The 6,000-nt window shown below is 36.6% G+C and overlaps 1 protein-coding gene across 15 annotated transcripts in view; it reads right to left on the bottom strand.

The window, feature by feature from the left end:
• The window catches only part of PTPRD (protein tyrosine phosphatase receptor type D), a 2,782,277-nt gene that overhangs the window by 356,496 nt on the left and 2,419,781 nt on the right, over positions 1-6,000 (bottom strand). The gene's annotated exons all lie outside the window — the stretch shown is intronic.

The following is a 6,000-nucleotide window of genomic DNA, read 5'->3' as shown; positions in this document are numbered from 1 at the left end:
ATATATATATATATATATATATATATATATATATATATATATATATAAATGTAAGGCACTGGAATTAGTCAAGAAGAACTGGGTTCATATCCTAGTCTGAGACATTAAACTAGCTGTGTGACTCTAGGCAAGTCACTTAATCTCTCTGTGCCTCTCGGTTTCTTACAATGACTCTGAGGTCTCATCCAACTCTAAATCCATTACCCTATGAAATATAACATACACATATTGTAATATAAAGTAATTAGGGAAGAATACTCTAAAAGTTGGGAGAATCAGCCAATGTCTCTGCTGGATGAACAGATCAGTTAGGTCTCAAATGGCCTTCTCCTGGGATGGGTGCATTTGTCTGTGGTGCTTGGCCCTATTCTCCATCTCTTAGTGTCAGGCTTATTAGGAATCTTGGTTCAGAATACTGCTATATTTACAGATAACCAGGTCCTTTGGGTATGGGTCTATGATAAGCAGAAGTCTCAGCTTTGAGACAGGTCACCTTCTGAGCAGTAGCCCAACTCTAGATGCCAGATTCTGTGCTCCTCTAATGTGAATAGACTCAAACTGACTCAGGAACTGGATTCTGCCATGTTCTTCTAATTCAAGATTTAAGTGCTAAACTGGGACAGGGAAGAGACAGAATTTTCCTCCTTTCTTCTCCCTTCCCCCCAACCCCCACCTCTTACAGTCTCCAAGAGGTATGAAAAATGAATGAAAAAAAAAAAAGAATCTATAAGAGTTCCCCCCAGAGCTTCAGTCTTCATCCATGGCTGACTCTCATCTCAGCTCTTCTTCCTTGGATCTGTCACCTTTTCTTTCTTTTTTTTTCTGGTCTTTTTTGGAGGGGGAAGGCAGGGCAATTGGGGTTAAATGACTTGCCCAAGGTCACACAGCTAGTAAGTGTTAAATGTCTGAGGCCAAATTTGAACCCAGGGCCTGTGCTCTATTCACTGTGCCACCTAGTTTCCTGGTCACTTTTTAACGGCCACAACACAAGTGGCTAGCATGCCAGTCATGAGAAGTTTCCTCAGGTGTTTTCATTCAATGACAAATGCCTATAATTTTGCCAGTGTTTTTGTTTCGGTTTTTTTTTATGTTGTTGTTTTAATAAACCTACTATTTCATTGATACAGGGAATTTCTAGTGAGGAAAGTCTCTGGCAACTATTTTACAATTTCTATTCTTAGCTGCCTGAGACACAAGAGAGAATAACGTCTTTACCTAAGGACATACAGTCAAGATGTATTGGGCGAGGGACTTGAACCAAGGATAGTTTCCCATACACTATGCCACACTGCTCATAAAAAATTATAAACATGGATACATTTTCTAAAACAGATAATATTTGTCCTATACCTAGCATGTAAACTTCAAAAGAATTACATTTTATACACTCTGTGCAAAATTAAGCACTTGTGAGTTGTATATGAATAGTAAGCAGTCAGTATTAAATGAACAGAGATAACAGGGCAATTTAGTTTTGATTGATAATGGGAGAAAGTCTTGGTGAAAGGCTATAGCTGAGAGAACCAGAACACTGTAGTTGCTTAGCACAGACAAAATGAAGGGCAGTGGAAAGAATACCGGGTTTGAGGAAGGGAAACATTCCAGGCCTCAAGGATACTCAGAGGACTGATGAAATAAATTACTTACAAGTTGTACAAGTTGAGGCAGTTCCTGCAGCAAGGAGGAACTACTTATTTTATTTATTTAGATAGGAAAGAAAGGGAGAGAGAGAAAAGGGAGAAGAAAAGGGAGGTGGGAGAGACAGAGACAGAGACAGACAGACACACACACACACACACACACACACACACACACACACACAGCACACAGAGAGAGAGACAGAGAGACACAGAGACTGATTCTTGAGGGAAAACCAGGGATTCCAGAAGGCAAGAAATGAGGACTGAGGGCATTCCAGGGATGGGGGCTAGCCAATGAGAGGACATGGAGATGGGAGATGGAAGGTTATGTGTAAGGAATATTTTGAAGACAGGGGAGTAATGTGTAAGAAGGCTGGAAAGGTAGCTTCAAATGTCAAACCAAGGATCTTCTTTAATGAGTTGGGAAGCAACAGGGTCAGACCTTTGTTTTAGGAAAATCACTCTGAAAGCTGTATGGCAGACCTATTGCTGTAGAGAGAATATAATCTATCGATTTCTCAGATTTACTTATCACCAAATTCTGATGTTAAAATGGTAAAAAGTGGTAAAATTAGAAGATTTACGTCCTGAAAACAAATTTGGAAATATGTAAGCCACAATATAATGCTAAATATTTCCCATTTTTTCTGTGAAATACTTCATGTATAGACTGTCATTTCAATTTATTTGCTTTCTATAAGAATTTACTTCTATTAGTGTGTTGGGCTACTTGTAAAGAGATTAAGTTGCTTTGGGGAAAGTTTCTCTGATTTGTAATTTCCCCCACAATTTAGATTATCTAAAACCTTTTTGGTGTCTGGGAGTGCTAACAGAGACAATTTCTGGATTGTGTGATAATATTAGATTCAAAAGTCTTTTAAATGTGCTAGTATAATACCATATGAATCCTGGCTCTGGGACTATTCACTATGTGAACCTAATAAAAATCATTTAACCTCTCTGAATCTCAGTTTCCTCATCAATAAAGTGGGAGAAAATAACTATGCCACTTACCCCATAAAGTTGATGTGAGAAAACAACTAGATACGTAAGCATTATATAAATGTAGAAGGTTGTTAAATGTCTATTCACAATCCTCTGTTAATGACTACATTTTCAACTGTTGTTTAGTGTTTATTTGCTGATTTGAAAGTAAATTTTCTTGTCCTGCATGAGATAGTTACAGGTTTGTTAACTTTTACTATTGCTGGCTTTTTACCAAGTCTGATAAGAATTTGATATGTACCACTGTTCACAAGATAGGAATTATCTTAATTGCTAAAGTAACAGAATACTACTAAGAAATGAATTTTGGAACTTAAAAACAAATATTAAAAAAAAAACTTCTCTAAAATATTATTAAGAATTCTGGAAAACATGCCGGTATATGAAGGTTGTGTTCCAGGGACAATTTTCATTATAAGAAACTTAATTACTAGGTGTAGCAATTGCCATAAGCTTAATTTTTTCCCTATCCTACAATAATGTGATATTCCTTTCCTTTCCTCAAAACAAAGGCGTATTGCTTCTTCCCCAAACTTTCTGTTCCCCCATTGGATTTATATTCCAATGGAAATTCTGTTTTTATTTTTGTTAAGGATAACAAGGTGCTTATTGACAATTGAAAGCAAATGGGTTTACAATATGCTAACTTTATCTTATTGAATTCAGGGTAATTTATGCTTAAACACAATAACATGATAATGATTTATTTGAAATTTTAATAATAAAAATACAGCTATTCCTCCCAGTCTTAGACTGTTTTGAACAAAAGGTATGTCATTTAATTTTCCTTTTTTTTTTTTAAAGCAATTAGGGTTAAGTAACTTGCTCAAGGTCACACAGCCCGTGTTTCTGGGTGGGTGTGATCCCGGATTCAATCCGAGGTCATCCCAACTCTGGGGCCGGTGCTCCTTCTCGCTGTGCTACCTGGCTGCCTCCAATTTTCCTTTGTTAATTAATATGCTTTTACCAATGGATTAGAATAGAAGAAGTTAAAAGGAATCTTAGCAATTATCTAATCCAATCCCTTCTTTTTACAGATATGGACACTAATTTTCAGAAAGGTAAAGGACAGGTAGCCACACCAAAGAGTGTCCAAGTCATCAATAAGGAATATTCAGCACACTATCAATAACTGAGAGTTCATCACTTTTTTTGTTTTGTTTTGTTTTTTGCTTTTTTGGAGGGCAACTGAAGTTGTGACTTGCCCAAAGTCACACAGCTAGTAGGTGTGTCAAGTGTCTGAGGCTGGATTTGAACTCAGGTCCTCCTGACTCCAGGGTCAGTGCTCTATTCATGTGAGTTCATCATTGTTTTTAAAAATTATGGATATCTTTTTTCTAAATACTCCAATTATTTCTAAGCATTTCCTTCTATCCTCTGAATTTTTCTTGGTTATTAAAGAAAGAGTCAAGTCAAACTGACCAGTATGGTGACATCTTTCTGTATATAGCACATTCTAAATCTACTGTCACGCCCTTCTTGGCTGCCACCTTAAAATAGGATGACCCTTAAGAAAGGAGGGCATATTTTACCATAAATTCTCTCTAACCAAGAGTCCTTCACATAACTCTCTTCAGTTAAATATTTGTGTATAGGTGTTATTGATCCTTCAAAGACTTGAGGCTAGCATCTAGTTACAAAAAAGTGAATATTTGGGGAGTTAAATGCAGAAATATGCTCTGCCAGTAGGTTCAACTCTTTTTTAGGTAAGAGGAACAAAATCATAATATCTAATCACAATCTCAAATTCAGTTCAGTTCGCAAGCAATTTATTAAATACCTACTATGTGTTAGATGTTGGAGAAACAAAAACATAACAAAACAAAACAAAAAAACAAAACATCAAATCTAGGTTCTCACTTATGGAATGGAAGGGAGCAGGAAATAGTAAGGTGAGTGGCTTTGCTGGATGCTTCAGAGACTTCTTCTGTGGGAGGGCAGCATGCCATGCTCTCAAGAAGCTTCTAGTCAGTTGGATGATTTTCAAAAAGTATATTCAAACAAATAAAATGCATATATTTCATTATATAAAGTTTAAGGGGATAAAATTTTCTACAGTATATAGAAAGTGAACTTGAAAAACTGCATATTCAGTTGGTTATTTCTTTCACTTCTAATGTTAATAAAATGCCCATTTGTATTCTTGAACATTTTGCCTGTAGAACTGAATAATTTGATTTTCTAAGCTGCTTGAGTACTTTATGACATGCGTTTCCTTCCAATCTACCAGGTAAATCTGGCCCACGCTACTAGTATCAGCCCTCCTCCCAAGAGCCAGGACCTTGCCAATATCAACAGGAGGTGCTGATCATCGTGCAGAGGCAGCAGAATGTTGATGCTTTTTAAATCACTGGTTACCACAAAAATCAGGAAGCAAAAATGCTGCTAATTTCATGAAAAAATAAAGTAAATGAATCCCTTAGGGGGAAAAATTGGAGGCTGAAAAACTAATAGCTTTAAAAATCAAATATCCATGCAAAGCTTTACAGGTTCAAACCTGATTACTAGATTTTTCATGCACATTTACCAATTTTCCCCATGTTAACACAGTAAGCCTGGTGTCTTGACTGCTGGTATATGTCAAAAAAAGATGCTACCCTGTATCATGAAAAAAGGGTTAGCAGGCAAATTTCCCAGGGCCACATGGCCAGATGAGAAACAATAAAGTTCTTGAATTAGAGATTGGGGCATATCTTTGTTACTATTGTTTATTTTAGACCATCCTGAAATAAGACCAGAATGGACACACTATACTGTATTGGCGGCGTGGAATCTTATGTTGAATTAATTCCAGAAGCAACAGAATTGTAGTAAGAGACAGAGGTAGATAGCATAACCATACAACAACAGAGAAAAACATTTGTAGGCAACATAGGGACCCAACAATTGAGCTTGTAATTTTTCCCAAAATACAATATCTATAGTAGTGATTTATATCATACAAGCTTACTGAGTAAGTTTAAAAACTGCCCAGGAATAGCAATAACACCCAAACAGCCATTTCCCACAGCACTCCCAATTACCCCAAATTCTCCTGGGGGGGGGAATGAATTTAAGAAATGGCACTGCTTACTCATTTTTGTTTTTCTTTTCTCCTTTTAATTTAGAATTTCCTTTAAATTCAAAAAAAAAGTATCATCAAAGGATGGTAAAAGAGAAGATGACCAAGGACAGAAATCTAGGAAACAATCCTTACCTCAAAAAGGTCAGGAAAGGGATGAGAGAACAGGCTAAACTCTTAAGAATATTTGGTGGACTTGAACCCTATTCTGATTCATTTGCAATGTAATTTGTCAGACTATGCTATTTCTTTTTCCAGACGACCCCCTCCCCCATCAAACAAGGAGAAAATAAC

Source organism: Petaurus breviceps, unplaced genomic scaffold (genome assembly GCF_028583685.1).
Source record: "Petaurus breviceps papuanus isolate PSGF00001 unplaced genomic scaffold, PetGlider_PUasm1.0 187, whole genome shotgun sequence".
In the NCBI taxonomy this organism is placed as follows: domain Eukaryota; kingdom Metazoa; phylum Chordata; class Mammalia; order Diprotodontia; family Petauridae; genus Petaurus; species Petaurus breviceps.
This window is presented reverse-complemented; position numbering and strand designations above follow the sequence as displayed.